Source organism: Myotis lucifugus, unplaced genomic scaffold, assembly GCF_000147115.1.
Source record: "Myotis lucifugus unplaced genomic scaffold, Myoluc2.0 scaffold_3, whole genome shotgun sequence".
NCBI classification, from domain to species: Eukaryota; Metazoa; Chordata; class Mammalia; order Chiroptera; family Vespertilionidae; genus Myotis; species Myotis lucifugus.
This window is the reverse complement of record NW_005871051.1, coordinates 4,704,389-4,722,541: the sequence shown is the minus strand read 5'-3', so window position 1 is coordinate 4,722,541 and position 18,153 is coordinate 4,704,389. Positions and strand designations below refer to the sequence as shown.

At 38.3% G+C, this 18,153-nt stretch overlaps 1 non-coding gene across 1 annotated transcript; it reads right to left on the bottom strand.

Moving 5' to 3' along the window:
- Positions 1-201: 201 nt before the first annotated feature.
- Positions 202-308, bottom strand: LOC111828111. The gene has a single exon (XR_002831897.1). It is a non-coding gene; the product is annotated as a U6 spliceosomal RNA (small nuclear RNA).
- Positions 309-18,153: the final 17,845 nt, after the last annotated feature.

Genomic DNA, 18,153 nt, shown 5'->3' with positions numbered 1-18,153 from the left:
TGCTCTAATTTTCATCTTTTTTCCTTGACTCTCTTCCCCATCATATTATTAGCCTCCTCTTAGGTTTGTGCATTCTAGTTGCTCTGATCACCGATGCTACTGCAACAGCCTCTTGTCTTTTCTCTATTGTGTCTTTTGTACTTTTTATATACCCTCAACTCTCTTGAAAAAATGGTTAATTCATTTTCTTTCTTTTTTTTTTTTAATATGGAACGCTTCACGAATTTGCGTGGCATCCTTGCGCAGGGACCATGCTAATCTTCTCTGTATCCTCCCGATTTTAGTATATGTGCTGCCAAAGGGAGCCCTGGTTAATTCCTTTTCATTGTCCAGATTGGATTCTTCTCATCTACAAATGAATACTTTTGATCCCCTTATTGAAGAGAATTGAGAAGAATGTATTGAGCAGAGTGTAGTAGCTGCATACCAACTGCCAGAGGTGGTGTTGATCTATTTCAGTAAAAATGCCGTATTCTTCACAGTAGCTGCTTTTGGATCTACCACTTGGTTACACTTTGCTGCAGCCCGCTATCGTTCTCTTATGATCTCTCTAGTTTTTATAGTGACCGGCAAGGCGAACTGAATGGGGATATGATGAGGAACAGTATCCTTCGTCTTTTGATTATGGTACTGGTCTCTGCAAATCCTCCCAAATGCAGTCTTGCTTATAATGTATTATTTTGCTTAAGCAAGAGCAATTGCAATGGTTTAATTCAACCCTTCTACCACAACATAATTTACTGCACAGATCAGGGAACCAATGTGAACATGCTATCAGTTACTAGATATATCTTTCACAATTTTATAGTTAGTCCAATAAAACACCACAACACAGTTACAAAAACCCAATGAACCTGCTATGAGATGGACGTGAACAAAACTCTGTATTAGGTCTGGCTAAGGTATCTTTGTAGGCCGTTGTACTCTGAATCATGGACGAGTGCTCCCATATTAATAAGTCCTGCTTGCCTAGTCTTACACTCCAGCCTCACAGTCCAACACCTGTAAGGTGTGCTTTCACACATTGAGATTCCTGCCACAGACATCGAGACATGCAATTCCTTGGGTCTGTAAACTGAAGAGATAATGTATTTACTTGCTTAAGCCGTGTTGATATTCCATCCTGGTCGCTGTCTCGATGGCAGTAAGGAGAGGCAGGAGCAGATATTATTATCTTGTGAAGTTGCTGTTTCAGATATGGTCATTATAGGTTCTTCAGTCAATGGAAGACTACTCTCCTCAAGCAAAGAAAAAAAAAGAGATAGCTTTTGTCAGCATTGAAATTCAATAGTATTTAGTTCAAGATACATGCTAATCTATCCAAATGTCCCTATCCCGGGCCTCAAGCCTCCTCTCTTTCCTTATTCTTGGCATGAGAGACCTGTTGATGTTATACGTTTAGTGGTACTTTTATTCCTGACATCCTTGCACCTCTGGCCCTGATATTCATTACAATCTTTTCCACAAATTCAGGAGAAAAGGGATGCTCTCTGGTTCTCACATTTTCTTTTCTTAAGGCTTCCAAAGCAGTTAACAAATTGGAGTCTGACTCCAATTGATGGAGAAGTTTCTTGATTTAGTAAAACTCAATGGAAGCAAATGGCATAGCTGAGAGGATGGATTTGAAAATATCCAATACAACACATTTCTCACATCTTGCAGGATAAGCCTCCTAATTATATAAAGTGCTATTTTCCCAAAACACTTTAGTCTCCAATAGGCCCTTTGACTGTACACGAGTCCAGCTTCTTCCCGGTGATGATTTGGGTAATGAAATCAGTGGAATCCCTTAATGCCGGCTCATTGTCTGACTTACTTCACTGGACCCCACCACTGGATACTACTGCTGCTGTCATCACCTCTAATCACTATTGCTGGGCTGCCACATTTAATAAATCTTAAAATTTCCCTAGATTTCCAGGCTACTTTAGGATCTCAGCCCAAACTGAGGAATTCATTATCTACAAATAGGACTACAACTCATGAACAGCGTCAACTCTAGAAACTGGCTGCTCTTGATCTTCGGGGATTGTTCCTCCCGGGGCCCCTCACCACACACCTGTGCTCGTCTCTACCTGACAGATTGGCTTGTGCGTGGACTTTTCTTCCTCATAACTTCAGCTTCCCATGAGCTGTGATGGCCCTGATGCGGGTGGTTTCTCCGTATGGACTATCGAGCTTCAGTCCCTAACCGTTAACTATCTCAATCTCCCACCAAAATCTCAAAGTTTAAATTCTTCAAAAATAACTTATTCTAGGCCATAGCATACCTATCTGGATAGCCATGGTTTGATTGGCTGCATTTACTCTGGCACTTTCCAGCTTTTCAGTGAGCTGGAATGGTGGGGGGAACAGACTACGCGGGAATAAACCTGCCCACTTGCATCTCTGGCTCAGTGAGGTCAATGGGTGGGGCATCTCTCCTTAGAGGGGACTGTGAGTGCCGCTTGTGCTAGTGCTAGCATGTAAACTTTCATACGCCAGCTGTTCTAATCAGGATGGAAGTCCCGTGCTCTGTCTTGGGAAAGAAAGGAGATAGAGAAACACATTTTTTGAATTTGGTAATTGTCTTTTCCTCTTCATTGAGCTGGCCATTTGTTTATCTCAAACATGACAACAAAGAATGAATGGATGAGAATTAAATAACCTTCATTCTTTCTTTTAATTCATAAGAAACTAAGCATTTCATTTTGTTAATCCAATGAATTCTCCACAACTAAATCAATTATTTTCTTTATATCTTGATTTTCTACATGACATACTATCACATGTTATATTTTATTATGCTTTAAACTTTACAAAGCACTTTTGTGGTCATCACTATATTGAGTCCTCACAACAACTTGGAGAGTTAGGTGATAGAGACAGAATTAAACTTATAATATAAAGAAACTGCTTAATATCTTGCTCATATCTTATCCCTGGAAATTAGCAGGGTACAAGTAGAAACCTTCCCCAGATTTTCAGTCAAGTGCAGCTTTTTTTTATACCATCCCATCCCATACCATACCTGCTTATATATGAACATGTAGATTACATCAGTGAGGTCCTGCTTTGTACAGTATCTCTTTATTTTTACAGGACCCTGGAAACACACACACACACACACACACACACACACACACTGTGATAATTAGTTTCTTACATGTAAAACAAAGGGGTTAGACTAGATGACTTCTAACATCTGTTACATTCAGATTTTTTTTAACTTAAACACCATAGCACCCTGAGGAAGCCCACCTTTATCATACTGTGAGCCATTAGTAGGATATTTTTCTCTAGGAAATCAGCTCCTGTTGGCTATTGTATCCCTAATGCCAAGGATGGTGCTTTTCACATAGTAGGCATTCAATACATTCATCAGTTGAATGAAGCAACAATTGGGAATCAAATTTTAGCTCATAATTCTGAAGACACCACATCTTGTTATTTATGGTTATATTGAATTAGAGGTCTTGAACAATTGAAAATCAAATTTCAGTTTTCAGTTTAGGGCATTTATATTATTAGATCTAACCTAAGGCAAAATGATGAAGTGGGCCAAGTGCATCTTCAGTGACTGTATGTCGCTCCTCTTTCCAAAGCTGTTTGGTGGTGAGTATGTAATTCATTCACCTAAATGTTCAGAACTGATGGAAATAGAAAGATAGACATTGAAAAAGGCAGAATTGGATAGTAGGGATTTAATGAAGTAGAGTTAACATAATAGATTCAATGAAATCTAAGATACTCTTCTGTCAGCAAATAAATGCCTTTGAAAAGAAAACATGACTTGGTTTTAGTTTAGATGACTCAAGCACAATTGTATAAGAATAAAATAATTGAATTGTGTTTGTAGTTCTATAGATGTCCCAGACTCACTTAATTTATTGCAATTTGTTCCAATGTCAGTGACTTATTTTAAAAATATCAAATTTAATGTAACACTTAGGATTTGCTGCAATAAATTTTTTTCAAATATATATATTTTTTATTGATTTCAGAGTGGAAGAGAGTGGGAGAGAGAGATAGAAACATTCATCATAAGAGAATCATTGATTGGCTGCCTCCTGCACGCCTCCCACTGGGGATTGAGCCTGCAACTCGGAGCATGTACTCTGACCAGGAATCAAACCATGAGCTCCTGGGTCATAGGTCAACACTCAACTACTCACTCAGTCACACTGGTCGGGCAATAAAAATATTTTTTAAAATGTACTTCTGCATATGAAATTGACATTGTGTTTCTATTTCTAGATCAGAAAATAATTTATGCAATAATATCAATATGCACAATTTGAACTAGTATAATGCAAACAGTAGATATGAGGTATTATTGCAGTAAATCTAATGACTGCATCTCAATATTTATTCTTTTAATTCATTAATGATGTAAAAATCACATGGAAGTTGAGCCTCCACACTAGAAGGATGATGATGTTGATGTGTATATGAGCTCCCAATTTGGTGACATCAGAGGTACTAGGATCTTTTACTCCTGAGTTTAGGATGACCACATTTCCTGTAACTTGAAGTTCCATGCCTGATTTATGCTTGCTTTCATTTTTAAAAGGCAATTCATTTTTAATAACTGTACCCCATATTTTGTTTATGCCACATATGTTCAATCTAATAATTTATTTTGTTCATTTTGTGCAATTTTCTTAAGACTCCTTCTGTGTTCTTTTTTTTTTCCTTTTCAAGCATTAAAGTTACCATGGAAATCTTGCCATTGGCACCACGGGTGGGGCTTTTACACAAGTATATCTAGTTGCACTTTGTGAGGTTTTAAGATTCAGACCATGTCATAAAGTGAGAAAAATCAAGGGTGACATGCCTTTTACCTTCAATATATGTTTTAGCACATTAGTCACAGAAAGCAATGTTTTAGCAATGCTCTGATTGAAAATTAAATAACAAAGGGATGAAAGTTAAACCTTAAATCTTTCTTGGTAATGCCAGTTGGTTCATATTATATTTTACTCAGGTATTGTTAACAATCTAACTATTAATGGTGCATAATAAAAAGTATCTGTTATAATGCATTATTATGTGCTTCCATTTGCTAAATTTAAATTAAGAAAATTTAACATCTGTATTTTTTTATATTGGTACTATGACATGCCTGTATAGGTCATGTGGCTAGGGGATATTATTCCATTTACTTATATTTATAATATATGTTTTGATATGGAGATGATTCCATATAATGGAAAGAGCTTATCATTTTAATATGTTATATGTAGTTTTAGAATATAAAAATGCCAAAAGTGCTTTTAATTTTCAGTTTTAATTAATTCCCATTCTCGTTTTTAAAACTCATATCTAGAGAAATGTTGCTTTTCACAAATGGTGTCCAAAATATATTTAAAACATTTTTGTCTAATATTTGCTGAAATTTTATACAGTATTGCTTAGAAAAATGTTATAGACTTGAAAACTTAAAAAAAAAATAGGAAGTCCTTGATCTATCATTAAAATATTGCCAGGCTTGCATGGTTCAGTGATTGAGCATTGACCTATGAACCAGGAGGTCCCGGTTCAATTCCTGGTCATGAAACATGCCCAGGTTGCAGGCTCCATCCCCAGTGTGGGTGTGCAGGAGGCAGCCAATCAATGATTCTCCCTCATCATTGCTGTTTCTAACTCTCTCCCTCTCCCTTCCTCTCTGAAATCAATAAAAAAAATATTTTTAAAAATATTGCTTAGTTACTAATTAAATGTCATATCCAAATTTCAAATATAATACAGGAGAGGGCACTCTATGGCCGAGGGGCCAGACCCAGGTCGCTGCCTATTTTTGAAAATTATGTTGTATGAGAACATTAGCCATGCTCACTTATTTATATGTGTTTTCTATGGCTGCTCTTATGCTGTTATTCGCAGAGTTGAATAGTTGCAACAAAGATCACATCGTAGCCCATCAAACCTAAATTATTTACTATCTGTCCCTCTGCAGAAAGTTTGCTTACCTCTGGCATAATACATCGCTTATTATCATACTTGTGAACAGCAAACTGATGGGAAAATGCAATAAAACAGACAGATCATTCCTAACAACCTAAGACTTCTATGCATTGTTTGGGGGCCAATTCTTCTCTCCCCACCCAGTGTTTTCTTTCGTGTGGCCTGTGCTCTGTGAATGGAATGATGGTGCATCTCCCCATCACCTCAGATATGCTCTACCAAGAGAACAGGCAAGCTACCTGACTGGCAAGTTTGGGAGAGGAACTGGGTATGTATCTGCCAGCCTCATTCTTTCCCCTTTTGCCGGGGAGCTAGTGACGGGCCATGCTGAACCTAGCCATGCAATGGCGGTAAGGGCGGCCCTACATAGGGAAGCCCGCCCTGGGACATCGCTACTAGAGACTGGACTTGGGGTAAAGGGAAATCAGCCACTAGAATCTGGAACACCAGGACAGTTTTCCTCAACAAACAACAGCTCCTCGATATAGCCAGTATTCAATGTTTTCTGCATGTGTAAGCGTTTTACAAGGGACATTTCTCTCCTGTTTTCTCCGAGTCCTGTGAGTGCACATTAGCAGTGGAGCAGTACAAGTCCCTTCGGATATGCACCCAGGAAAGGCACACGCAGCTGTTGGTTTGCGACAGGGTTAGGGCCGTACAAGCCATTTCAAGGAACAGAGGCCGCGGAGTGGCAGGTGGGGCTGAGACCTGGCACTGCCCGCAGGCAGGCCCGGTGTCTCCTGGCGGCTGATTTCCCAGCGATGAGATGGCAGCCTGTGGGCACACGGAGGGAGGAGCAGGTGTTGACCTCTGATCCACAGCCTTCTGGCACATTTCCTTTTCTCCCTTCCACTGAAAATCATTTATAGTAAATTGTTAACGTTCTCTTCGTTCCATCTTGTCCTGAACGCCACCTGCCATTAGCAAGTGCTTCACAGGGCACAGCAGACAGCGCTCTCCCCAGGGAAAAGTGAAAATGTTACCTGAAAGTTCGCCGTATTTTCTCCGGGTTCTCGGGCCTGTGGAGGCAGTACTGCATTTCAGGTTAGTTAGGGCACGGAAACTCCCAGCAATGGTGTTTTATTGGTGGTGGGGGTGCATTTATCTTTTTTAAAAAAATATATTTTATTGATTTTTTACAGAGAGGAAAGGAGAGGAATAGAGAGTTAGAAACATCAATGAAAGAGAAACATTGATCAGCTGCCTCCTGCACACCCCCTACTGGGGATGTGCCCGCAACCTAGGTACATGCCCTTGACCAGAATCGAACCTGGGGCCTTTCAGTCCGCAGGCTGATGCTCTATCCACTGAGCCAAACCAGTTAGGGCGGTACATTTATCTTAATGTGGCAGAAAAATCCAGAATTCTGATGGGAAAAAGAAAAAAAGCTTTGTATTAGTCTCAGAATTTGGTGGACCCAAGTTTGACCTGTAGCTATGTAACTTTACATATTTTTTAATTTCTAAAATATGTTTTTATTGGTTTCAGAGAGGAAGGGATAGGGAGGGAGAGTGAGAAACACCCATGATGAGAGAGAAAGGAAGATGATGGGCTGCCTACTGGGGATTGAGCCCGCGATAGAGTGATGAAGAGCCAGACTATGAGTCAGAGACACCTAGGCTCAAATCCCGGCTCTCCTAAGTTTCAGCTTGTGACCTGGGACTTGGAAAATGGGGATTCTAGGACTACCAGCCTGGTAGCATGCTAGTGAGTTAAGTGCTTAGATTAGCCCCTATCATCTGGTAAAGGTTAGGTCTACTGTTTACTGTTGCTATTAAGCTCTTCTGCCTGAGGGGCACCATGCTTCTTTGATAGTGAAAAGTGTTCTGCTTCTTTCTAATTAAGGGGAAGAAGCAGTAGAGCCAGATCCTGTTTTCCTCCCCCAAGTAATCACAGATAGCTCTTTCATTTCCAGGATACTATTCCCTTTATGAGTAGCTTAGAGAGGGTGGATGGTCCTGGAGGTTGTAAAGCTCTTAAGCCAAGTGGAAGACAAGGCATGTAACCATGGATTATGTAAGAAAGCCTGAGAATATCAGTGCTTTTCCGATGAAAAGATAAGAACCAATAGTAATTGTTAACTTGTTTTGTGTTCTTACTGTGTGACATGCAGTATTCAAAGCCCCAAATTAAATATAACTTAATCTTTATTTACATTTTATTATCTCAGCAAGCCTATGAGGCAGGAACAATTACTCTCTAGTTTTTTAAAGATGAAGCAACTGAGATACCTGAGATAAAAAGTGAAGTATTTTGCACAAAGTTACATAAGCTGGGATTCAAGTTCAGGTTGTCTTGTTTCCACATCTCTGCTCTTAACCACGGTGACAGTTAAAACAATTCTGAGTCGCTTCTATCCTGTAAAGGTAGGAAGATTGATATTGTATAGACTGCAACCAGTACAACAAATAGAAGAGCACATATAGGGGCTTTCTCTAGACCAGCGGTTCTCAACCTGTGGGTCGCGACCCCTTTGGGGGTCGAACGACCCTTTCACAGGGGTCGCCTAAGACCATCGGAAAACACATATATATGATTAAATATTGTTTTTGTGATTAATAACTGTGCTTTAATTATGTTCAATTTGTAACAATGAAATTGGGGGTCACCACAACATGAGGAACTGTATTAAAGGTTTGCGGCATTAGGAAGGTTGAGAACCACTGTTCTAGACCAAAATATTTCTTTGTAGCTAAAAGTTCCTTGGGCCATAAATCTGAGGTGTACATAACCATGATTCTCCTCTTCTCTTACTGACTTGTTAGGACACACACAGTCTTTATTTACCACCGGGATAAAACAAGGCAAAAAATGTGATGCACATTTTAGAAAATTTGTCTGGTCTCTTACCAAGAGCAGAATATTTGAGACACTGGGATATTGTCAGGAAACCAACTACAAAGCCACTTTGTGCTTGAAAACAAAAGTACATCTACGTACTTTAAATAAGTCTTATGAATACTATTGCTACAATTAAGCATGCACACACAGAAAGAAAGGAATTGACTCTGGAAAAGAGAAGAGGCATCTTACAATAATGAAATGGTCACTGGTCAGCCATTAAGTCTAAGAAAAATGTATAAGCAAAGGACATAAAGAAACAATTCATTTCCCCAAAGGTGCTGGCTAAGGAATGACTGTGCCTCACAGATAATTGAAACTTGAGAAATATTTTATTCCTCTCAATGCACGTGAAATGATTTTTCCATTGGTATTTTTTTTTTAACTTGGAAGCACATTACCTCCATTTAATGCAGGTTGAATTTTATTTTCACCTGCTTTCCAAAGGAGATTCTAGCTATTGTAGGCTTTGCATAAAGCAATATTCTTCTCCAGAGAGGGCATGAATGATATGTTGTGTTCTTAGAAAATATCCTGGTATCTACGCAAGCATGAAATTTTGGGGCACAAGGTAGTATTCTGGAAAGATGACTGATACATTTAGCAGAACTTGCTTTCCATGCTACATTTACTTCCAATTAGCTTTGCAATTTGATCAGCTTCTTGGTCCTCAGTTTCCTCACCTGCAAAAATAAAAGGAATATTCTATAGATAGATTCCTGTCTAGCTCATAAAGTAAACCCATTTATAAATCATCTGCTTTGAAGCTTGGTAAACTACAGGGACATATACAATAACTGGAACTCGGAGATGGATGGATTTTGTTCAGGTAAAAGTTGTTCCACACAAGAAGTTGAACCATTTGGAGAACAAGTGGTTCTTCTTCAGGGGGTTTTTGAGTTCTAATCTCTAAGCTGTGATTAGAGATAACTACCCTGCCTCCTTCATGGGGCGGGGGGAGATCAACCACAAAGTCCTTTTTAAGCCACACTGCTCCTTTTATTTACCCTAGGTCCGTGGTCGGAAAACTGCGGCTCTTTGGCCCCTTGAGTGTGGCTCTTCCTAAGCCTTAGGAATACCCTAATTAAGTTAATAACAATGTACCTACCTATATAGTTTAAGTTTAAAAAATTTGGCTCTCAAAAGAAATTTCAATCGTTGTACTGTTGATATTTGGCTCTGTTGACTAATGAGTTTGCCGACCACTGCCCTAGGTTAATGAGAGCAGAGATCCTGTCTTGTTCTCTCCATCTCCTTGGAACCCAGACAGTCCATGACATGGCAGATACCCAATACATAAATAAGTAATTTTATTTACAGTTGACATACAATGTTATATTAATTTCAGATTGACAACACTGTGATTAGGCATTGATATAATTTGTGAAGTATTCACCTCAATAAATCTAATAACCGTTGGATAACACACAGTTATTACAATATTATTGGCTACATTTCCTATGCTCCTGACTATATTCTCCTGACTATTTTGTAACTAGTAATTTGTACTTCTTAATCCCTTCCCCTTTTTCACCCACCCACCCCAGCTCCCCTCTCATCTGGCAACCATCTAAATGTTCTCTGTAGCTATGAGTTTCTTTCTGTTTTGTTTGTTTGTTTTGTTTTTTAGATTTCACATATTAGTGAAATCATATGTTATTTGTCTTTATCTGACTTATTTCACTTAGCATAATAGCCTCAAGGTCTATCCATGTTGTTGCAAATGGACATATTTCATATTTTGTGACTAATATTCCACTGTATATATGTACCACTTCTTTATCCACTCATCTGTTGATGGATACTTAGTTTGCTTCCATATTTTGGCTATTGTAAAAAATGCTGTAATGAACCTATGGGTGCAGATGTATTTTCAAATTAATGTTTTGGGTTCAGATAAATACCCAGAATTGCAATTGCTTGGTCCTTCTTTTGCTCTTGTTATAGTCTTTGTTTCAAAGTCTACTTTGTCTGGCATAAGTATTGCAGCCCCAGCTTTTTGTTTTGATTTGTTTCCACCATCATAAAATATCTTTTTCCATTTCTTTATTTTAGTCTCTGTGTGTCTGAAATGCACCTCTTATAGGCAGCATATGTAAAGGTCTTGTTTTCTTATCCATTCAGCAACCCTTTGTCTTTGGATTGGAGCATTTAATCCATTTACATTCAAAGTAATTATTGATAAACTAGAGGCCCGTTATACAAAAATTTGTGCACTTGGGGGGGGGGTCCTCAGCCCGGCCTGTGCCCTCTCGCAGTCTGGGACCCCTCGGGGGATGACCACCTGCTGGCTTAGGCCTGCTCCCTGGGGGATCGGGCCTAAGCTGGCAATCAGATATCCCTCTGGCAGCCTGGCAGCCCTCGGGGGATGTCCACTTGCCAGCGGGGAGCAGACCTAAGCTGCAGTCGGACATCCTTAGCACTGTTGAGGAGGCAGGAGAGGCTCCCACCACAACCGCTGTGCTGGCAGCCATCAGCCTGGCTTGTGGCTGAGCAGAGCTTCCCCATGTGGGAGCGCACTGACCACCAGAGGGCAGCTCCTGCATTGAGTGTCTGCCCCCTGGTGGTCAGTGTGTGTCATAGTGACCAGTCATTCCCAGTCTTTCTGCTGTTAGGCTCAGTTTGCATATTACCCTTTTACTATATAGGATAGAGGCCTGGTGCACGGGTGGGGGCCGGCTGGTTTGCCCTGAAGGGTGTCCTGGATCAGGGTGGGTGTCCCACTTGGGTGCCTGGCCAGCCTGGGTGAGGGGCTGATGGCTGTTTGCAGCTGATCACACCCTCTTCAGGGTGGGGGTCCCCACTGGGGTGCCTGGCCAGTCTGGATGAGGGGCTGAGGGCCGTTTTCAGGCTGGCCGGTGACTGAAGCTCCCAGCCCCTCCTTTTTTCTTTTCTTTTTTTATTCTGGGATTTATTTACCTTCTAAAATTGAAACTTTGTTGCCGTCACTGGAGCTGAGAGCCAGCTCCTACTTGCTCCAGCTCTGTGGCCACGGCCTGCTGAAAGCAGGTATCTGGGGTTTGTTTAGCTTCTATAATTGAAACTTTGTTGCTTTCGGAGCTCAGAGCCGGGCTGCGGCAGGATGGGGAACCTTGGCTTCCTCCATCACTGGAGCAAGCAAGCCTCCTGCTCACTTCAGCTGCGTGGCTGCCGGCCGCCATCTTGGTTGGGTTAATTTACATATCACACTGATTAGCCAATGGGAGGCGTAGCAAAGGTACGGTCAATTACCATGTTTGTCTATTATTAGATAGGATATGTAAGTATTGCAATTTTATTATTCATATATTTTACCTTTCTTTTCTTCTTTTTCTTAAAAAATTCCCTTTAACATTTTTTATAATACTGATTGGGTGTTGAACTCCTCTAACTTTTTCTTGTCTGGGAAGCTCTTTATTTGTCCTTCAATTCTAAATGATAGTTTTGCTGTGTAGAGTAATATTGGTTGCAGGTCCATGCTTTTTATCACTTTGAATATTTTGTGCCGTTCCCTTTTGTCCTGCAAAGTTTCTGTTGAGGGATCAGCTCTCTTATAAGAGCTCCCCTGTAGTAACTAACCGCTTTTCTCCTGCCACTTTTAAGATTCTCTCTTTGTCTTTAAGTTTTGGCTTTCTATTTATGATGATTCTTGATGTAGGCCTCTTAAGGTTATTCTTGTCTGGGACTCTGTTTTCTGCGTTTGTATGTCTATTTTCTTCACCAGGTTAGGGATGTTTTTGTCATTCTTTTCCAACTAGATTTTCAATTCCTTGCTCTCTCTTCTTCTGGTACCCCTGTGATGGGAATGTTGGTATGCTTGATGTTGTCCCAGAGATACCTCCTATCTTAATTGTTTTGGATTCTTTTTCTTTTTGTTGTTCTGATTGGGTGTTTTCTGCTATCTTGTCTTCCAAATTGCTGATCCAATCATCTGATTCATCTAATCTGTTGATTCCCTCTGATGTATTCTTCATATCAGTTATTGTATTCTTCATTTCTGACTTTCATTTTAATGCTTTCAATCTCCATTTTTATGTTTCTTATCTCTTTGTTGAAATCCTCAATGAACATCCTTACAACCAGTGTTTTGAACTTCACATCTGGTAGATTGCTTGTCTTCATTTTGTTTGGTTCTTTTTCTGGAATTTTATTCTGTTCTTTCATTTGGGACATGTTTCTTTGTCTTCTCATTTTGGCTGCCTTGTTAGTTTCTATGTATTAGGTAGAGCTGCTATGGTCTTTGTAGAGTGTCCTTATATAGTAGGTGTCCTGTGGGACCCAGTGGCAGAGTCTCCCTGCTCACCTGTGCTGGGTGCTTTTGCGTGTCCCTTGTGTGTGTCCTCTTCTTGTAAATGAGACTTGATTGTTTGGGCACATCACTAGGAGAGATTGACCTTCTGGCTGATTGGTTGTGAGGGCTGACAATTTGTATTTGACCCTCAACATCTCCTTATAATCATGATCTAATTGCTTTGTAACTCACTAGTTTGTGAATTATTGATTCCCTGATCTTACTTTATGAGTCTGGATGATCTAATCAGCATAGACAAAAATTTGGAATATGAATTTTTAAAATAATTGCCCTTTTTTAGTTGAAAACTTAAGGCAAACAAATTTCAAGTATAAATATCCAGGTTTTTGGACTATGAAATTATTCAACTTCTTTGGTGACTGGAGGGTTCACCCATTGAAAGATGCTGGAGAGTTCTTTCTGGTTGCCAATGTTCTGGGTTCTTTTCATGGATGTATAATTCTAAGAAGTTCTCATTTTTTTAGAGAATTGCTGATGATGTGGATTTGTCTCCTGAATAGTGCAATGCAAGGATTTTGACTAAGTCTGCTTCTTGGCCTCCTTTTAAAATTACTCACCCTTATTAAAATCTTGGAAAAGATATGTGACTAGAGGTATAGAACAATAAATGTGTTGGACTGAGAAATAATAGATCTGTTAAAAGTGGAAAAAATAAATTTAAATAACTTGTATTTTAATTGAATTAATTTGGTGATTGCTTATTGTTAAGCATTATACTTTGAAGTTTAGAAATTTTAAGTTGAGAAAATAAGTGTACTGTGAAATCAGAGTTCAGCTAGCAAATGATTTATGTAATCAATTCGCTTGAATACACCATCCATCCTCCACAATTCTGAGGGCTGTACTTTATAACTACGTGACTGAATATATGCCTAATAATTTGCAGATTGCTTTGTTGGTTCTGACATACCTCTCCATTTATAATCAAGAGTCTCTTGGGAATAAGCATGGCAACCTTCACTGCTTTGTTGGTTCTGACATATCTCTCCATTTATAACTACAAGCTCTTGTGAATAAGCATTGTAACCTTCACAAGCTCTTGAGAAGGCCAAGTTGAAGTAAAAAAAAAAAAAAAAGCTCCATTAAACTACCCCACTATAAATTGGCTTTAATCTGAATGCAGTTTTCCTTGGAATATAGGAAATGTTTTTATTCTTGTTTTGGACCTCATGTAACATTCTTCTGAGATCCCACAATGAAGAATTTTATTAAGCTCTATTATTTGTTCAAGTATTTTTATAGTTAGTAAGGATATGAAGGGTCGAGAGAGATTAATAATGCAAGGAATGCAGGTTGCTGACAGAATAGCAGCAATTTAAAAAATATTGCCAAGTTCATTAATAAAAGAATACTTCATAATTTTAAAAGCTGTGGCCATGCCCATCATGCAAGGACAATGTGAATGTTAGTTGGGTTTTATACATTTTCCACACATTTCTCAATATCACTCTTAACAACTGTGCCAACAATTTAACCTTTTCAAGGTTACTTGGTTTTTCATATAGAAGTGTCCCTTACTTTGTGTGGTAGGAAATACAGAGGTAATATTATGAGTTATTTGTAGGTAATAAATTTGAAAACAATTTTCCTTTCAGAAATGTATTTTCAACATTTTCATGACATCAGGGCTTACATTTAAATGAAATTCAAAGACGGCAATATCAGTATCTTTTATAAACATTCCTCCGCACGTAAGCAAAAGTAGATAAGGTGGTCATATTTAGTCAGACATTTTTAGACAAAAAGCAGGAGACATGGATTCCAGTATGAATCTTGATTAGCTTCTATTTGGACTTTGGGCAAGTCACAGAATTGGAGTGCATTGAACGTGAATGGTGGTCACTGCTTCCATTTCTTCACAGTGGAAACATGAAATTGTGCTATGAAGACAACGATTCATCTATTTAAGTAGAGTATTTGGGATGAAAATAATTTACTTTTAATTTACACTATGAAAGATGATTTATTAAGTAAAGTTTTTCATCACCTTCCTTTCTTTTATTTCTATTTAAATATAATTGACAAATAGCCATTTATATTCGTTTCAGCTATATAACATAATAATTCAATATTTTTATATTTTGCAAAATAATCACCATGGTAAATCAAGTTAACATCCATCACCACTCAGTTACAAGTGATTTTCCTGTGATGAGAACTTTTAAGATTTACTCTTTAGCACTTTCAAATACATAATACAGTATTATTAACTATAGTCACCATGTTGTACATTACACCCCCCCACACACACTTATTTGTTTTATAACTAGAAGTTTATACTTTTTGACAACCTTTACCCATTTAACCTTCCCCTGCCCCCACCCCTACCTCTAACAGCCACCAATGCATTTTCAGAGCTTGGTTTGTTTTTCTTTTTTCTTTTTTTAAATTTTAGATTCCACATATAAGTGAGATAATATGGTATTTTTAATTCTAGCTGATGTATTTTACTTAGCATAATGCCCTCAAGATCCATCCATGTTTTTGCAGATGACAAGATTTCCTTATTTTTTTATGACTGGATATTTTAGTGTGTGTGTGTGTGTGTGTGTGTGTGTGTGTGTGTGTTATCACACCTTTTAAAATTTATTTGTCAATTGATGGACCATAAGGTTACTTCCATGTCTTGGCTATTGTAAATAATGCTGCAATAAACATGGGGTTGCAGATATCTTTTTTTGAGTTAGTGTTTTCATTTACTTCAGAAATGAAAGTACCCAGAAGTGAAATTGGTGATTCACATGATATTTCTATTTTTAACATTTTTTTTAGAAACTTCCATATTTATTTCCATAGTGGCTGCCCCAATTTGCATCCCCCCCCTAACACAGCATAAAAGTTCCCTTTCTCTATATTCTCTCCAACACTTGTTAATTCTTATCTTTTTCATAATAGCCATTTAAAAGGTGTGAGGTTATATTGTGGGTTTGATTTGCATTTTCCTGATTATCAGTGATGTTGCACACCTTTTCATGTATCTGTTGGCCAATTATATGTCTTCTTTTAAAATATTTATTTAGGTCATTTGCCCTTTTTTTAGTTAATATTTTGCTATCGAGTTGTATAACTTCCTCACATATTTTTGTATTAATTCCTTATTGAATATGTAATTTGCAAATATTTTCTCCCATTCAGTAAGTTACTTTATTATTTTGTTGCTTCTTTGCTGTAGAGAAGCTTTTTAGTTTGATGTGGTCCCTCTTGTTTATTATTTCTTTTGTTGCTCTAGCTTTTGGTGGTAAACCCAAAGGAAATATCGCCAAGACCAGTGTGAAGGAGCTCATCCTGTATTTTCTTCTAGGAGTTTTATGACCTACAATCATGTCTTCAGTTAATTTTGAGTTGATTTTTCTGTATGGTATAAGACAGGGGTCTCGTTTTATTCTTTTGTATGTGGCTATTCAGTTTTCTCAGCACCATTTATTGAAGAGACTGTTCTTTCCCCATTGTATATTATCAGCATTTTTTATATAAAAAATCAATAGAATATGTCTGGGTTTATTTCTGGGCTCTCTATTGTGTTCCATGATCTATGTGTCTGTTCTTATGCCAGTGCTATGCTATATTGAATAGTATGGCTTTATAATATAGTTAAACATGTACAGGTTAGTATACAGAAAAGAGTCCTGGGGTGGGAACGAAGAGATTCGTTTAGCCTTTGAAGGTATGTAATCCTTCTTGCACTGTTCCTTGAAGCAAATGGCAACTCTTCAGCTAGTCCATCCTAAGTTCTTTCTTTAGCTCATTTTCTGATGTTACAAAACACAGTCTCTTTTTGGGGTATGATCTAGCTCTGATATTCAGAATTAATGACTTAATCAGACTCAATTGCAACCCTGTTCCAAGGTTTTCCTTCTGTCGATCACTGGTAGAGGTGAAGTTTTCTCACACTGTAGCTGCTGGGTTTTTTTTTATGCCATTAGAGACAGTTTCAGTTTTTCGAACCTTTTCTAATTAGGGCACAATTGCCAGTATCTAAATCATGGAAGACTCATGCCAAACTTTTTCATGAATCTCTTCCTTCTCCCTAAGCTGGTCCAAGCTTTAGGAGGAGAGGGAAAAAAACATGAAATACTCCAACAACTTGCTCCTCAGGGATCCTATTAATTGAACTGTTTTCATCTACTTTTCTCCTCTCTTTTGTATAGTCTAGAGGTAGGTGATGGTCTAAGGATGGAAGAACCAGTTTTTGTTTACCATTTTGCCCTACATATATATCCTGATACTGCATAGAAAATATGAGTGTGACAACTTAACATTTTTGTTCTCAGTATTGCACACTTAGTAACAACTGGGGTAGTGTGCCACTTTCTCATCCTGTCACATATGCGTTTAAATTAAATATTATAAATTCATTGATCTTAAAGTCATGTATTTGGGGGGTATACAGAACAATGATATACCTATGTCAAATGAATGACTAAAGGACTGAAGATATTCATCTTTCCAACAGTAGTCTCAAGCCAACCCATGCCACTGAGGGTGTATTTCTAGTTGGCAAGTCTTGCACTGAAGTATTCAAGATCTTAAAATATCATTATGGTAGCTACTGTTTTGTGGCACTGTGTGGAGTCTGGAATAAAATTAGTCATTGTTTCAATGCAGTCAATAAAATAAGTTGAGCTCATTGCATTCACAAAGCAGGCATGTGTAACCGGCACATCTGGCAGTGTCTGAAATGGAGGTGAATTCCCAAAGATGGAAATTCAATTTCTTTCTGACTTGTAGAGAGGCGGATGATACTCATCGCAGTCCAGAGACCAGAAAAAAAATTTCAAAAATTTTAATTGAGAAAAAGATACAATGATTTTAGTTTTATAGGGCTTCAAACCAAAAATAACATGTAGCTTACACCTGGTCTTCCATACACAAAATATTTATTGATAAGGCACTGTTTGAGTTCTCTGCTTGGCAATGAAGAGAAGTAAGACCCCCAATCAAAGAGATTGCATTTTAATCAGGAGGTAAGAGGTGTGAAGGCTCAATCAAAATATGTCTGCATCAGTTGAATATCGAAAGAACAAATGTATAGTATAGTCTATACTATTTGTGAAATAGAAAGATAAATAGATAAA